The sequence below is a fragment of the Rana temporaria genome, chromosome 2, assembly GCF_905171775.1.
Source record: "Rana temporaria chromosome 2, aRanTem1.1, whole genome shotgun sequence".
Lineage (NCBI taxonomy): Eukaryota > Metazoa > Chordata > Amphibia > Anura > Ranidae > Rana > Rana temporaria.
The window spans coordinates 104,780,786-104,798,479 of record NC_053490.1 but is presented as its reverse complement, the minus strand read 5'-3'; the positions used below and the strand labels follow the sequence as shown (position 1 = coordinate 104,798,479).

Below are 17,694 nucleotides of genomic sequence, written 5' to 3'. Positions count from 1 at the left end.
AAGAGATTCAAAGATGACCCTATTTGACCAGCAGGGCAGCAGGTGGCCAGCAAAGACTTACTTGGACAGGGGAACCAGAGATGGGGGGGGGAAATTCAGACCATCCTGTCTACACACAGACATAGTGACCAAGGTGCCTATGCAGAGCATACTTAGGCTACCCCCCCTTTTGATCACCCCTGGGGAGCCCGCTGTCGAACCAAGTTCCGCAGGCTCCCCACTTACCTGCTCCATGCCGCAGGACGTTTGCAAGCAAACATAGTCCAATCTTCTCCCATCTCCGTGGGTAGTGTAGTAGACCATCAGGCACTGGGGTCCTAGAAGGAACCGCTGTCCTGGACCTATATAGCACCCCGGCAAGCAGGATACTTTTGGCTTTTGAAAAAAGCACCAAGTCCTGGGCCCGGGGTCCAGCCCTCCAGAGAGGGCATTATAGGCAAAACCCCATGGATTTTGGGGCCCGGGTACTGTCCACTTCGGCACTGAGGCACTCTGGACAGATCCGGTTAGCCTGCCAAAATCCTAAGGATATGGAGGCAAGCTATTCCGTGACCAACACCTAAGACACTGGCGAAAAAACTGAGGTACTCCTCCTATGGGAGGGGGTTATATAGGGAGGGGCACTTCCTGTTTGAGATTGCCAGTGTCCATCACCTGAAGGTACTCCATATAACCCACATAGTAATGAATATGCCGCTCTGTGTCCCGTGATGTACGAGAAAGAAAAGGCCTTTGACTTTTTTTTTTTGCATCACAGAAACCTGACATTTTAACAGGGGTGTGTAGACTTTTTTATACACTGTAGATGGTGATAGATATTCCAAGCTCTACCCAACTTTTACTCTGTTTTATGCAAGACAAGAAATTCTCTTGAGATGGAAGTCGAAAGAACCACCTGCTTGAATTTCTTGGATACACTCTGTTAACGCAGTTCTACCCCTATATAAAAAAATCGCATACGAGAGCAGTCAATGCCCCAACAAATTTGACAAAGTTTGGTCAAAGTGGATAGATAACTGTGTTTAGTCTATGGGCTAGATTCAAGTAGCCCGCCGTATCTTTGTGCGGGCGTAGCGTATGTTATTTACGCTACGCCGCCGCAACTTACACGGGCAAGTGCAGTATTCACAAAGCACTTGCTCCGTAAGTTGCGGCGGCGTAGCGTAAATGGGGCCGGCGTAAGCGCGCCTAATTCAAATGAGTATGAGGGGGCGTGTTTTATGTAAATGGGGGGTGACCCGACGTGATTGACGTTTTTCCCGAACGGCGCATGCGCCGTCTGTGGAATTTCCCAGTGTGCATTGCTCCAAAGTACGCCGCAAGGACGTCATTGGTTTTCGACGTGAACGTAAATTATGTCCAGCCCTATTCGAACGACTTACGCAAACGACGTAAAAAAATCAAAATTCAACGCGGGAACGACGTACATACTTAACATTGTGTACGCCTCATAATAGCAGGAGCAACCTTACGCCGAAAAAGCCTAACGTAAACAACGTAAAAAAATAGCGCCAGGCGTACGTAAATTTGTGAATCGGCGTATCTAGGTCATTTGCATATTCTACGCCAAAAACGACGGAAGCGCCACCTAGCGGCCAGCGTAAATATGCACCCTAAGATACGACGGCGTAAGAGACTTACGCCAGTCGGATCTTAGGCTAATGTCGGCGTATCTTGCTTTCTGAATACAGAAAGAAGATACGCCGGCGCAGCTTTGAATTTACGCAATGTATCTATAGATACGCCGGCGTAATTCAATGCTGAATCTAGCCCTATGTGGTTAGTGTATGTGCTCCTAAGATGAATCATACGTAACATGGATGCATTTTTTTCTTGCCTCCTTTTTTCCCTTCATTTCATATGGTCAAAAGTATATACATTAGCTATCAGGGTATATAAGAAAAAAAATAACTCAGCTCTCCCCAAGGCACACAGGAAATAATGTTTTTCTGTGTGCCCCAGTTGCACTTCCACTTGTGCGGGGCAGAGAGATGCGGAAAAATCAAGCCATGTTACATTTTTCTGTAGCTTTTAGTGTGCATTTTCACACTTGGTAGATGAGCTGCCATGCAGAGATATTAATGGAATGTCACTTTGTGACATTCCATTGAAGTTTAGAAAACAAAACAAAAAGAAACAGTACGTTATATACTGTAGTAACAATGCAGTTTTCTTCACTGGAACTAAGGGGCCAAGCCCAACACCTGAAGAGAAAAAAAAGAAAAACACCACACTTCACACTATACAGTAATCCCCCTTCACCAAATGATTTGGACCAGTGCACAAAGCAAGGTCCATAAAGACATGGATGAGCGAGTTTGGGGTGGAGGAACTTGACTGGTCTACACACAGTCCTGACCTCAACCTGATAGAACACCTTTGGGATGAATTAGAGTGGAGACTGTGAGCCAGGCCTTCTCATCCACATCAGTGACTGACCTCACCAATGTGCCTCTGGAAGAATGGTCAAAGTCCCATAGACACACTCCTAAACCTTGTGGTTAGCCTTCCCAGAAGAGTTGAAGCTGTTATAGCTGCAAGGAGTGGGCCAACTCAATATCGAACTAAGATTGGGATGCCATTAAAGTTCATGTGCGTGTAAAGGAAGTCGTCCCAATACTTTTGGCAGCATAGTGTATGTTTACATCCACCTGTCCATAGACATACATGGGATCCAGACTAAAGGTTGTGTGAAAAGGCCCTCAGTTCAAAAAGACCCCAGATCTCTCATTTACCTTTAAAAGCAAGAGACATATTGGGCCAGATCCTCAAACGAATTACGCCGGCGTATCTATGGATACGCCGCGTAATTTCAAAGTTCCTGCGTCGCATCTCTGTTTTGTATCCACAAAACAAGATACGACAGAATCTGGGCTCGATCTGACAGGCATACGTCTTAGTACGTCGTCGGATCGTAGGTGCATATTTACGCTGGCCGCTAGGTTGTCGTTTCCGTCGAATTCCGCGTTGAGTATGCAAATTAGCTAGATATGGCGATCCACGAACGTATGTCCGGCGCATTTTTTTTTACGTCGTTTGTGTTCGGCTTTTTCCGGCGTATAGTTACCCCTGCTATATGAGGCATATCCTATGTTAAGTATGGCCCTCTTTCCCGCGTCGAATTTTGAAAATATTACATTGTTTGCGTAAGTCGTTTGCGAATAGGGCTTTGCGTAGAATGACGTCACTGTCGTAAGCATTGGCTTGTTCTGGTTTAATTTCGAGCATACGCACTGGGATACCCCCACGGACGGCGCATGCGCCGTTAAAAAAAACGTCATTTACGTCGGGTCACGACGTATTAACATAAAACACACCCCCATCACATAGATTTGAATTGAGCGCCCTTACGCCAGGAAAATTACGCTACGCCGCCGTAACTTTAGAGGCAAATGCTTTGTGAATACAGCATTTGCCTCTAAAAGTTGCGGCGGCGTAGCGTTACTAGGATACGCTACATCTGCATAAAAATACGATCCGCTAAGTAGATCTGGCCCATTAACTTTAATAAAAAATAAAATTCTATCTTCCCGAGAACTGTAAATGGCATCAGAGGTTGCTCCAGTCATCCAGGGCCATAGAGCTGAGTGTGGACCATCTTGCCCTCACTCGACTTCCTGCTTAGCCATCATCCACACCGGATTGTTTTCGGGTTTACCAATGGCTCCAGTAAGCTTGGAAACGACTGGGAAGCAGCTGGAGGTGGGAACCTCTCCCGTCGCCTATAAAAGGGATTGCATGGCGAATCCGCTGCTGGAACCACTTTTGTCTTGTAGAGAATCACCCACAGTAAATAATACCAGGTTTATGGCAGCTAGCTGCTGCCATAAAACCGGTATTTAACATCAAAGTAATAACGTACATTTACTGTTGGCGGTCGTTAAGTGGCTAGAGCAGTATATTGATCTCCAATGATGGCATATAAAGGGTGAGCTGGTTTGGACATTAGTCAGTCATACCTCAGATCAAAGTCCTGCATAGCGCAGGCAGTGCATGTTTGTTTAACCACTTCCCGCCCGGCCTATGGCCGATTTACGTCCGGGAAGTGGTTATGAAATCCTGACAGGACGTTCTAGAACGTCCTGCAGGATTTCATGCCGCGCGCGCCCGTGGGGGCGCGCATCGCGGCGATCGGTGATGCGGGGTGTCAGTCTGACACCCTGCATCTCCGATCTCGGTAAAGAGCCTCCGGCGGAGACTCTTTACCACGTGATCAGCCGTGTCCAACCACGGCTGATCACGATGTAAACAGGAAGAGCCGTCGATGGCTCTTCCTCACTCGCGTCTGACAGACGCGAGTAGAGGATAGCCGATCGGCGGCTCTCCTGACAGGGGGGGTTAGCGCTGATTGTTTATCAGCGCAGCCCCCCCTCGGATCGCCACCCTGGAGCACCAGGGATGCCCACCCTGGAGCACCAGGGTGGGCAAAAAAAAAAAAAAATGGCAAAAAAAAAAAAAAAAAAAAAAAGTCTAAAAAAAAAGTCAAAAAAAAAAAAGCATAAAGAAAAAAGATGCCAGTCAGTGCCCACAAATGGGCACTGACTGGCAACCTGGAAAAAATAAGTGCTGCCACCCCAGTGTCCATCAGCGCCACCCCAGTGTCCATCAGCGCCACCCCAGTGTCCATCAGTGCCACCCCACAGTGCCCATCCATGCCCAGTGCCCACCTATCAGTGCCCATCTGTGCCACCCATAAGTATCCATCAGTGCCGCCCATCTGTGCCGCTTATGAGTGCCCATCTGTGCCGCCCATGAGTGCCCAGTGCCGCCTATGTGTGCCCATCAGTGCCGCCTATGTGTGCCCATCAGTGCCGCCTATGTGTGCCCATCAGTGCCGCCTATGTGTGCCCATCAGTGCCGCCTATGTGTGCCCATCAGTGCCGCCTATGTGTGCCCATCAGTGTCGCATACCAGCGCCGCCAATCAGTGCCACCTCATCTGTGCCCGTCAGTACTACCTCATCGATGTCCATCAGTGCCATCTCATCGGTGCCCATTAGTGCCGCCATATCAGTGCCCGTAATTGAAAGAGAAAACTTATTTACAAAAAAATTAACAGAAAAAAATAAAAATGTATTTTTTTTTCCAAATTTTCAGCCTTTTTTTAGTTGTTGCGCAAAAAAAAAAAAATCGCAGAGGTGATCGAATACCACCAAAAGAAAGCTCTATTTGTGGGGAAAAAAGGACGCCAATTTTGTTTGGGTACAGTGTAGCATGACCGCGCAATTGCCATTCAAAGTGCGACAGTGCTGAAAGCTGAAAATTGGCTTGGGCGGGAAGCTGCGTAAGTACCTGGTATGGAAGTGGTTAAGGACAGCACACCATTTTTCACGGCCTCACTTCCATTAATTCCAGACAATTCACTGAAAATGTAAAGTCATGCAGCAGCAACAAAAATCACCAGACCGGCTGGCCTCATTCAGAAAGCAGAAATAACATTCACTGTGGCATATGTGAAAAAAAAAAGAAACCTTGGACTATCCAAGTAGCAGTCCACATGTCACATCCATTTGTCCTTCCCTATTGGCAGTGTCATGTGACATATCCCCTGCATCATGCATTTTTTTAAATTTTAAAATGACGCATGTTTGCGGCCTACAGTTCTATTAAGGGTATCAATCATATTGGGGGTATTACTAAAACATGCAGTGGGGGAAATAATTATTTGATCCCCTGCAGATTTTGTATGTGTGCCCACTTACAAAAGAAATTAAGGGTCTATAATTTTTATCATAGGTGTATTTTAAATGATACAGAATATCAATCAAAAATCCAGAAAATAACACATGATACAAATTCAGATGAAGTTCAGTGAGTAACATAAGGATTTGATCTCCAAGCAAAACATGACTTAGAACTTGGTGGAGAAAGGCAAGTACAGTGGAACCTTGGATTACGAGCATAATCCGTTCCAGGAGAATGTGTGTAATCCAAAGTACTCGCATATCAAAGCGAGTTTCCCCATAGAAGTCAATGGAAACGAAAATTATTTGTTCCGCATTGACTTTAATGACATGCAATACCGCATGCGGCCAGAGGCGGGCGGCACCGGAGAGCCTCGGAAACGGCCAGAGGACACAGCGGCTGACCTAGGAAAGTCTTCGTTCTCGAGATTTGCCGAGGTCAGCCGAGCTGTCCTCAAGCCTTTTAATGCATTTCCGAATGGCGACAACCGGCTCTGCTCAGCTCCGGCACCCCCCCACCTCAGGCAAAATGCAGTACTGCAGGCTCCATTAGCTTGAATTCTGCTCGGGTTGCGAGACAACACTCTCAAACCGAGTCAGAATTATTTAAAAAAAGTTGCTCGTCTTTCAAAAAAATCATTAACAGAGTTACTCGTAAACTGAGGTTCCACTGTACAGAGGTAAGACGTTTTTGTAGTTGGCTACCAGGTTTGCACACATCTCAGGAGGTATTTTGGTCCATTCTTCTTTACAGATCATCAACAGTTGTCTCCTTGTCACCAAGCTTCTTGCTGATGGTCTTGTAGCCCATTCCAGCCTTGTGAAGGTCTACATTCTTGTCCCTGACAGCTCTTTGGTCTTTTCCATCATGGTGATGTTTGAATGGAAGAAAGATTCTGAGGACAGGTGTATTTCATACATAACGAGTTGTCGTTAAGAGCACCTTCTTAAAATTGACAGGACTAATCTGTGTACTGTAGCCAGAATTATTGTCGGTTGGTAGTGGATCAAATACTTATTTTATTCACTGAACTGCAATTTATAACATTTGTATCATGTTTTTCCTGGATTATTGGTTGATATTCTGTCTCTATCATTTAAAATAGCCCGAGGGCTTTCACACTGGAGCGGTGCGCTAGCAGGATGGTAAAAAAAGTCCTGCTAGCCGCATCTTTGGAGCGGTGGGTTTACCGCTCCTCCACCGCTGCTGCCCATTGAAATCAATGGGACAGTGCAGCTACACCGCCCGCAATGCACTGCTTCAGAAGCGCATTGCGGGCGGTTTTAACCCTTTCTCGGCCGCTAGCGGGGGTTAAAAGCTCCCTGCTAGCGGCCAAAATGCGGCGAAAATCCGCCCATAGCGTCGGCGGTAAAAAAAACGGGGTTTTACCGCCGACGCTATGGGTGGCTCAGTCTAAGGCCTTGTACACACGGTCGGACCAAACCGATGAGAATGGTCCGACGGACCGTTTTCATCGGTTCACCGCTGAAGTGGTCTGATGTGCGTACACACCATCGTTCCAAAAACCGATCGGGTCAGAACGTGGTGACGTCAAACACACGACGTGCTGAATAAAACGAAGTTCAATGCTTCCAAGCATGCGTTGACTTGATTCTGAGCATGCGCGGGTTTTGAACCGATGCTTTCTGTACTAACCATCAGTTTGGACCGATCGGGCAGCGGTCCATCGGTTCGGTTTTGAAGCATGTTTTAAAATTTTGGACCGAAGGAAAACAGACCGATGGGCTATACACACGGTCGGTTTGGACCTCGGTCCATTCTCATCGGTTTTGTCCGACCGTGTGTACGCGGCATTAGGGTTGTCCCCAAAAAAGAAAGAGGAGAAATTTTCCAATGGGGGCACCAGTTCTGGTGACCAAGGGGGTCCCCAAGAGATTTCCTTAATTTGCAGAGATTTCCTCTCACTTCCTGTTTGGCTATGGGACAGGAAGTAAAGAGAAAACCCCCCAATGAGACAAAGATGGCAAAAATAAACATTACAGGGGTAACTCTCCCTTACTCTATCCAAAAAAGTTTTGCCTATAGTTCCACTGTAATAGCATTTTAGCAAAGTCTGAGGAAACCTAGGGACTAAATAAAAGGTACTGGTTCAATGTAACAGCCAGTCAACTTAAAAAAAACAAAACAAAAGGGGGGGGGGGGGGGGTCGGGTGGTGGAAGAGGGATCAACAACCTACATATGTCTCAGCACTAGTTTGCTAACCCACTTTTTCATCTTTTACCTACATGTACAGTGAATATCTCTTAAACTTAGGAGATATTCAGAGTGCATGCATTCGGTAACGTCACCGGCGCATGCGCTCTAAAAGTCTGGCATACCATGCTGGACCTTGCTGTAAATGGCCGCTCCCGCATGCATGCCTCGGTGTGACGTCAATGTGACCCTGGCCACTCATGTACCTGGAGGACACTAACCCAGAAGGAAGCCCGGGTGAAGAGGAAAACTCTCTCAGCTGGAAGGCTTTGTTTTAAAGCAATTCTCTCATGCGATGCATACTAGCACATTATGATAGCAGGGGATAAAGAGCGATATATAAATCATTTTTTATTTTATTTATATATTTATTTCTCATCCCTCCCCTTTAACTGCGGGGGACAGAAGAATGGCATATGGCCAGCTGTGTGTCCTCTGTCAGAGCACCCTTTGCATAGATTTCTATATATACACACACTGCACCTGGTTTCTTAGATGCCAGGAAAGTGTGTGGCTGCCAATTGGGTCACTTTTCTATTGCTACATGCTCTATTATTATGCAAGTGTCACGTGAATATTTGCATTATTGGATCAAAATATTTGTTAACTCTAAGAATACATTTCTCTTTTTACTGCTCGGTTTTGGTCTGTTCATCCTCCTCTGTAATGGCAGGAATACTTGGTGAAAACAAAAGGTGTGTTAAAGAAAAAAAACAAAAAGCAGCCACCGCATCTAAGGGCCAGTAACCTGCAATATCGTCAATGTTTGTTTTTGGATTTAGATATCCTTTAGGAGACATTTTTTCCCCTTTGATAAACTGAAATTAGATCCGTGCAGCTGTCCTTAGATAATCAAATTATACCAAAGAAAACAAAAAGGCGTTGCACACAGCTATCGGTCAGACAGCAGCTGTGCTTTTACAGAGCATCTAATTTGCAAGTCTTGTCAAGCCTCGTACACACGATCAGTTTTCCCGACGGGAAAAACGTGAGGAGAGCTTTTTGCCGGAAATCCCGGCCGTGTGTATGCTCCTCGCAGTTTTTCCGACGGGAAAACTGCCCAAAAACCGCCAGACAAAAAAAAGAGAACCAGAAATCCGGCGGTTTTTGTCAGTTTTCCTATGGAAAAAACTGCGAGGAGCATACACATGACCGGGATTCCCGGTGACTTGTCGGTATGGTTCCCCTATCCAGATGGTTCCTGTAAGGACTGCGCAGGCACAATCCTTGCCGACGGAAATCTCCGAACCTCGGCCGGCATCCAGGCTCATTCCTTAAAGTGGTTGTAAACCCTTATTTGTCACTTTTACCTACAGGTGAGCCTATAATACGGTTCACCTGTAGGTATCAAGAATATCTCCTAATTCTGTATGGTTTAGGAGATATTCCCCCCGCAATGCGCCGCTGATTGCAGCGGCGCATGTGCAGGGGGGATCCTCGGCTAAAGGACCGGCATCCGCCCTGCCAATCACAGCGCTGGAGCGGCGATACCCGGAAGACACGCCGGAGCAAGATGACATCTCGCCGACCAGGTAAGTGTTCCTCATCTCGTTCCGAGGTAAGTATTTCATAATCAGCCAGTATGTGGTGCATACTGGCTGATTATGCCTTTTGCCTTGCAGGTTTAAAAAAAAAAAGTTTATGCGGTTTACAACCGCTTTAACATCCCCGTGGATTGGAGGATGTTAAAAAAAGAGCCAGGAGGCCGAGCGAGCGGAGCGAGCCCAGACGTGAGGCCGACTGGCCACTTTCCTCAAATTCCACATCGCCCTGGATACCGGCCGAGGTTCGGAGATTTCCGCCGGCAAGGATTGCGCCTGCGCAGTCCTTACAGGAACCATCTGGATAGCCGGAACCATATTGGCAGATCACCGACCAAAGCTCCGCCGAGCTCCTGTCAGGAAAACCGGCCGTGTAGGGGAAAGACTGAACCGAGCGGGTTCTCTGCATTCCCCTCGGGATTTACCGTATTTATCGGCGTATACTGCGCACTTTTTTGCCCTGAAATTCAGGGCAAAATCGTGGGTGCGCGATATACGCCGATACCCGCGCCAAATTTGAACTACTGCGCCGGCATATACAGAGCGCAGTAGACTCGTGTATAGTCGGGCAGGCTCGGCTTCTCTCGCAGTCACGTCCTGGACGTACAGGACGTGACCGCGACAGGAGACGAGCCTGCCCGACTATACACGAGTGTACTGCGCTCGGAATATGCCAGCGCAGTAGTTCAAACTCAGCGCGGGATGCAGAGATCAAGCGGGGAGGACACCGCAGAAGGACGCCGGACCCGACGAGGACACCACCGAAGCCGCAGACGGACGCCGGACCCGACAAGGCCGCCGATGGACGCCGCGCAAGACACCAAAACTGTAAGTACTAAAATCTTTTTTTTTTACAGGAATTGTGGGTCCACTTTAGGGGTGCGCGCTATACGCCGGAGCGCGCAATACCCCGATAAATACAGTAATTGATTGCTTCTGTGGACAGATGTCTTATACAGGTAAGGCCCCTTTCACATGGGCGCTCTGATCAGGTCCGCCTGTCAGTTTTTCAGGTGGACCTGATCGAACGGTCCATGCACCTCTACGGAGCCGCAGATGTCAGTGGTGATATGTCCACTGACATCAAATCCTGTCTGCCAAATAACCAGACTGATGGAAACTTTAATTTTCCATCCGTCTGTCTGGAGGATCGGATGAAAACAGAGAGGTGGTTTTCATCTGATCTCCCATAGAGCAGAGGCTCTGACAGGTCCGTCTCCACACAGTGAGCAGAGACAGATCTGTCATCCACCTGCTCAGCAGGGATCAACGGATCGATCCGCCACTGAGCAAGCGAACGGACAAGCCCATGTGACAGGACCTTTACAAGCTGAGATCAGGAGCACTCCCTTTAAGAGAGTACTCCTAATATCAGTTTGTTACTTGTAAAGAAAACAGAGTCAGAAATATTGCTGATTGATAGAGGGTCAAATACTTATTTTATTCATTAAAAATGCAAATCAATTTATAACTTTTTTTAAATGTGTTTTTCTGGATATTTTTGTTGTTAATCTGTCTCTCACTGTTAAAATAAACCTACAATTAAAATAGACTGATCATTTGTCAGTGGGCAAACGTATAAAAGCAGCAGGGGATCAAATACTCCACTTCCCCCCCCCCCCCCCCCTATATGAATACCTGTACAAGGTTATGATGAAAGGCAAAAGGAAAATCCATACAAACACACACACACACACACACACACACACACACACACACGCACACACACACACACACGTGTGTATTCAAAGCCTTTTTTGTTTGTTTTAGAAGGCGCAGTAAAATGTTCAACCGGTCTTTTCATCTTCTCGTCTCCTGTCTCAGGTAATCAAGAGGCAAGAGGAATTTTACCAAACCGAAGGAAATCCTGTCTTAGGAGCTGTCATTGCATCAAATATCCCCTTTGACTTCACCTCTATTCCTGTTCCAGAAACACAAACTGGTACTAACCCCTCCATACTACAAAAAAAATAAAAAAATTGGCTTCAGTTAATAAAAGCCAAACGATTTGTTTTTGAAAGTTTTGGATAGCGTGGGGAAATATTAAGGGACAAATTCACCTATTAAAAAAAATAAATGCACATCTTTCTTAAAAATGTGCATTTGTTATTCTTAATTGTTTTTTTTTGTTTAACTGGAGCCTGTAAAGTACGGGTGTCAAACACAAGGCCCGCGGGCCGAATCCGGCCCTCCAGGCCATTTCAAGTGGCCCTCACACAGGCTGCAGGAGAGCTCCAGCCCTCCTCTCGTCCTCCTCCAGACCCTTACTTTCTGCTTTCAAGCTTCTTCCCAGCAGCAGAATAAAGAAAGGGTAGTGCACTATGATATAAGGGAGAGTGGGGGACTCAACTTCTGATGGTGGGGTGGCTCTTGACACCTAATGTAAGGGGAGGGGATTCCCTGGACATCTAATCTTACAGATACAACTAGGGTTGTCCCGATACTAGTATCGGTACCGATACCAAACATTTGCCCGAGTACTTGTACTCGGGCAAATGCTCCCGATGCTTCACCCGATACTTTTTACAGTCAGCGGTGATCAGTGCGTGGGGAAGTTACAAGCACCGATCACCGCTGTATAGATTTAAAAGTAATTTCTCCGCTTCTCTCATCACCCCCCCGACTTTCAGCTGCTTTAAAATCAGCGGTGATCGGTGCTTGTAACTCCCCCACACGCGAACACCGCTGACTGTCCCGTGTCCTCCTCCAGCCCCCCTCCGTTTTGCTGCAGTCTCCCTCCCTCCATGTCCCCCTCGGTGTTTGCGTCTGCCTCCGTTTCCCCCTCGGTGTTTGCGTCTGCCTCCGTGTCCCCCTCGGTGTTTGCGCCTGCCTCCGTGTCCCCCTCGGTGTTTCTCTCCCCCTCCACCCCCTGGAACTGTCAGGATGGAGAGCGTAAATCCGTCTCCTTACTGTTCCGAATGGACAGAGTCAGTGATCACTGACTCTGTCCATTCACATAACTGAAACATCGTAAACTGTGATTACAATGTTTCAGTTTATGAATGAAGTCTTCTCTCCATTCATTTTCAGCGCAGCTGAGGCTGCTGAGAAAGGGACTGGGGAATCTGTATCCCTAGTCCCTTTCTCTGTCTTAAAGGGGAGATGTCAGAGGTCTGTTAAGACCCCTGATATCTCACCAAAGCCCCCCAAACAGGGCTGATTAAAAAAAAAAGAAAAACACTGACAATCCACTACCCACTGACTATCCACTAGATCCACTCGCCGATACCTCGGTATCGGCGAGTACTTGAAAAAAAGTATCAGTACTTGTACTCGGTCTCAAAAAAGTGGCATCGGGACAACCCTAGATACAACCCTTTTGAGAACAATCATAATGCTGATGTGGCCCACGATGAAATTGAGTTTGACACCCCTGCTGTAAAGCATTGCACCCACGATTAGCAGATTGTAAGTGCAATGTCAGGACGCTGTCTGCCCGTACCTCCGATACGGGCGGACAGTTACTGAATTGCAGGAAGAATCAATGAACTGTGAGAGCACTTGCAGTGGATTGAGAACTACATTGGCCGGTGGTACTTGTAGTTCATTTATTCACGATCACTGTGAATGAATGACGCAGCCGTGTTTTTTTTTTAATTGTGACAGTGGGTGCGGGGAGAAGAGGAGGCAGAAGCATGAACATGTTACATGTTCTACTGCAGTGTTTTTGTCGGCAGGGGAATGTTGTCGCACTCGCCTATCCAGAAGGTAGCGACATACAAGCAGGCGAGTGTGTTTTCCCTGCACATTTTAGCAATCCCTGCCCCTGGGCGAGTTATTACTAGCAACATGATCTCTAGTATGATACGACCTTACCATACAGAATCAGCACTGCTCTGAAAAGGAAAAGAGGGCACATGCCTTATGCCAGCCCTGTGAATAAACATTGTCAGGATATAATTGTATTAAAGCAGAGTTCCGCCAGAAAAATAATAATGAAATAAAAGTCAGCTGCTACTTTTAAAATTAGGACACTTACCTGTCCAGCACGCCCGCGATGTCCTCACCCTGAGCCGACCTGTCCCTCAGCTCCCAGGTGGAGGCGCCGACATCTTCAGTAAGGGAATCAGGAAGTAATGCCTTACGGCATCATAGCCTGGTTCCCTACTGTGCATGCGCGAGTCACGCTGCACATTCTGAAGGGTCCCTGCTGCCTTCTGGGACCTGTGTGTCTCCCAGAAGACAGCATGGGGGGGCCGGACATGGCATAGTTTGCCGCAGATTCTGCGGTTTGGACAACCACCGGGCATGGGTTGTGGGGATGAGGCCCTTGTCCCCATCAACATGAGGACATCCTCCCTAGGTTAAGGGCATGTGGACTGGTACCGTTCAGGAAGGGGGGGCGCTCTCTCGTCCCTCCCCTCTTTTCCTGCAGCCTGCCAGGCTGCATGCTCGGATAAGAGTCTAGTATGGATTTTGAGGGGAACCCCTAGGCGCAGGATTTCCCTCAATATCCATACCAGACCTGAAGGGCCTGGTATGGAATTTAGGGGGACCCCCACGCAATTTTTATTTTTTTGTTTCGGGGTTCCCCTCAATATTCATAACAGACCCAAAGGACTGGGGGGGACATGCCATTTTTTTCAATGACTTTTATCTGTATTGCCGGGACCCGACAATTTATTATAGTCGTGAGTATTTTTTAAATTACTTTTTTTCCCTTTAGAAATGTCATTTTGTGCAGGGACAGTTCTAAACATGGGAAAAATGCACTACTTTACAGGCATACTATAGACACCCCCCAGGTACGAAATTTAAAGCAATATTTCACTTTAAGCATTATTAAAATCACTGCTCCTGAAAAAAACAGGTTTTAAAACTTTTTTTTGCATTGATACATGTCCCCTGCAGAAAATCCAATAGTGTGTATGGGGCTTTAGCCTGTAGGGATCAATATTGAGTTGGCCACCCTTTGCAGCTTCAACTCTTCTGGGAAGGCTATCCACAAGGTATAGGAGTGTGTCTAGGACAGTGTTGGCACCCCAGATGTTTTGAAACTACATTTCCCATGATGCTCATGCACACTGCAATGTAGTTCCAAAACATCTGGGGTGCCAAGGTTCGCCATCACTGGTCTATGGAAATGTGCGTTTGTGAGATCAGGCACTGATGTGGGCAAGAAGGCCTGGCTCATAGTCTCTAATTCATCTTTCAAACCGACAGAATTAGAGCGGAGACTGCGAGCCAGACCTTCTCATCCAACATCAGTGCCTGACCTCACAAATGCCCTTCTGGAAGAATGGTCAAACATTCCCATAGACACTCTCCTAAACCTTGTGGACAGCCTTCCCAGAAGAGTTGAAGCTGTTATAGCTGCAAAGGGTGGGCAACCCAATATTTATCCCTACGGACTAAGACTGGGACACCATTAGAGGAGAAGTCCAGCCTGAGCTCATTCGGCTGGGCTTCTCCTATGGGTCACAGGAGTGCAAGTTGTTTTCAGCAGAGAACGGTCTGAAGTCCGCTCTCCGCTGAGGTCACAGGAATCAGTCCAGGAACCGCATCATCCTGACTTCGGAAGTCTGGATCTGCCAGGTGCCTGGACTGATGGCAGTCTCAGCCTCTCAGCGAGCCTCAGACAGACACTCCCCGCCCCTCCACAGCTCAGCCCTCCAATGAATGTGGAGGATCAGAACAGGAGTGATGCTGACTGACAGTCAGCAGCTCTCCGCTTGCGGAGGTGAGAGAACTGAGCCATTGATTGTTTTCTGTGGCTCAATTCTCAGTGAAGAGGTGGCAGGGCACAGATGCAGCATCCACCTAGGCAAGAATGAATATAAGATATAAAAAAAATAAAAAAATCCCATACTTCTCTTTTAAAGTTTATGTGTGTAAGGGGAGGTGTCCCAATACTTTTGGCAATATAGTGTATTACATATGAGAGAGATGCAGCAATGGGATATATACAGGGAGGGTGTATGTGTACAGAGGCAGGGTGTGGTAATCAGAGGGTACAAGGGGCACACAGATGATCCATTGTTAGCAATGTCATACAATCTACTTCAGGGGTTGGAGAAAATGACAGAGAATAGTACAAAGGAAGAATGTGCCCCATACACATTGCTGATATGTACAGTATGAGATTGTACATTGGAGGAGCACACTGTCCCTTCTACAGATCTGTCCACACTAAGCTCAGAGGAATGCATTGGGCCAATCGGTGAGTTCTGACAACAGTCCTGAGCCGGTATCATTCCTTCTACAGGACAGAGAGATCAGAGCCAGTAATCAGACTGCTCATGTCCGGAAGGTCTGTTCTGTACCGATCACCCATACAAAGCCCAGCACTCAGCACGCCGCAAACTACTCACCTGTCACTCTGACTTCTTTCCTAGACGCTCCTATATTCTTCCGGGACACTTTGCGTTATTTTCCCTCTTGGCTCCGCCCACCTGATTCTGAGTGGCCGGTCTTTGACTTTTTCTCTCTTGGTTCAATCTGCTTGATTGTGATTGGCCACATTTCTCTTTCTTCTTTGAGTGCCCCTCCCTCTAGCACCACCCATCAGGCACGTTCAGCTGACAGCAGAGACACACCCAGGCAGCACTGCAGTCTTGTTAACCCATTCACAGCCAGCCTGTGTGTCCTTTAAAATATATGTGTATCTGTGGACCCTTACCACCTTATAAAACAACCCATGTTTAGTGTAAAATAGAAATGAAAAGCAATATATATAAATATATATACTTATTATTTATTTATTACAGGTACATATACAGCACTGTCAATTTATATCAGCATGTCTTTGGAATATATATATATTCACTCATCGGACACTTTATTAGCATACCTCCCAACTTTTTGAGATGGGAATGAGGGACACCTGTCAGCAAAAAAATGCAGGCATAGGACACACCCCTTGCCACGCCCCCTAAAAGGAGAATTGTACAAAAAACAATAATGGTTAAACCCACAAGTGCTTGTTTTCCCACTACTATTCCTTTATATTGGCTTTTTGAACTTACACATGCAGCAATTTAAAAATCAGATGAAAGGTTTAGGGCTGGAAAACACTATATACATATATAGATCAGACCAAAATGAGGGACAAATGGGAAGGAATGGGGGACAGAGGGGCATTGCTCCAAATCAGGGACAGTCCCTCGAAATCAGGGAAAGTTGGGAGCTATGTATTAGGTACACCTGTAAATTGCTTTGTAACACAATTTGCTAATCAGCCAATCATATGGCAGCAACTCAAAGCATTTAGGCATGTAGACGTGGTGAAGACGACTTGTTGAAGGGGGATTTAAGTGACTTTGACCTTGGCATGGTTGTTGGTGCCAGACGGGCTGGTCTGAGTATTTCAAAAACTGCTGATCTACTGTGATTTTCCCACACAATCATCTCTGGAGTTTACATAGAATGGTCAGAAAAAGAGAAAATATCCAGTGATCGGAGGGTTATGTGGACGAAAATGCCTTGTTGATGTCTGAGGAGAATCGGTAGACTGGTTAGGGCCCTTTCACACTGGGCGGATCAATAATGATCCGCTCCGTGTGTCCGCAAAAGCTCAGCGGGGATCCTCCGTAAAATCCCAGCTGAGCTGGCAGCTGACAGGGCGGTCCCCGCGCACTGTGCAGGGACCGCCCTGTCTTTTCTCCGCTCTCCCCTATGGGGGATCGGATGCAGGGCCGTTTGAAGGAATTTGGGGGCCCCAAGCAAAATGGGGGCCCCAAAGCAAAATGGGGGCCCCCAAGCATAGCCTACGTTGGCGCTACACACATTTTTTACACCCATGTTCTTATTCCTCCCCCCTCCCTAGTCCCTATGTTTTTCTATTCTCACCTTCTTCCCTGTAGGCAGCCGCTGTAGCATGGCGGAGATCCTCTTCCTCCTGTCAGTTCGGCGTTACATCATTATGGGTCCCCAGTCCCCTATCAGATAGTACCCAGGCCGGGCCCCGCACAGTACAGGAGATTCAGTTTCCTGTGAGCACTCAGTGTGCACTTCCTGTCAGTCCTGTATATAGAAGTATCAATATACACTTATTGCGTTTTTTTTACCAAACATATGTAGAAGAATACATATCGACCTAAACTGATGAAGAAATGTTTATTTTTATTTTTTTGGATGTTTATTATAGCAAAAATTAAAAATATATATATATATTTTTTAAAATTGTCGCTATTTTTGTTTATAGCACAAAAAATAAAAACCGCAGAAGTGATCAAATGCCACCAAAAGAAAGCTCTATTTGTTTAGGTACAATGTCACATGACCGCGCAATTGTTAGTTAAATCAATGCAGTGCC

At 46.8% G+C, this 17,694-nt stretch overlaps 1 protein-coding gene across 1 annotated transcript in view; it reads right to left on the bottom strand.

Moving 5' to 3' along the window:
- The window catches only part of PRR13 (proline rich 13), a 36,409-nt gene extending 20,577 nt beyond the window's left edge, over positions 1 to 15,832 (bottom strand). Inside the window, exon 1 of the mRNA XM_040340701.1 lies at positions 15,752 to 15,832. The gene's annotated coding sequence lies outside the window, so the exon portion shown is untranslated. The remainder of the gene's footprint in view (positions 1 to 15,751) is intronic.
- Positions 15,833 to 17,694: the final 1,862 nt, after the last annotated feature.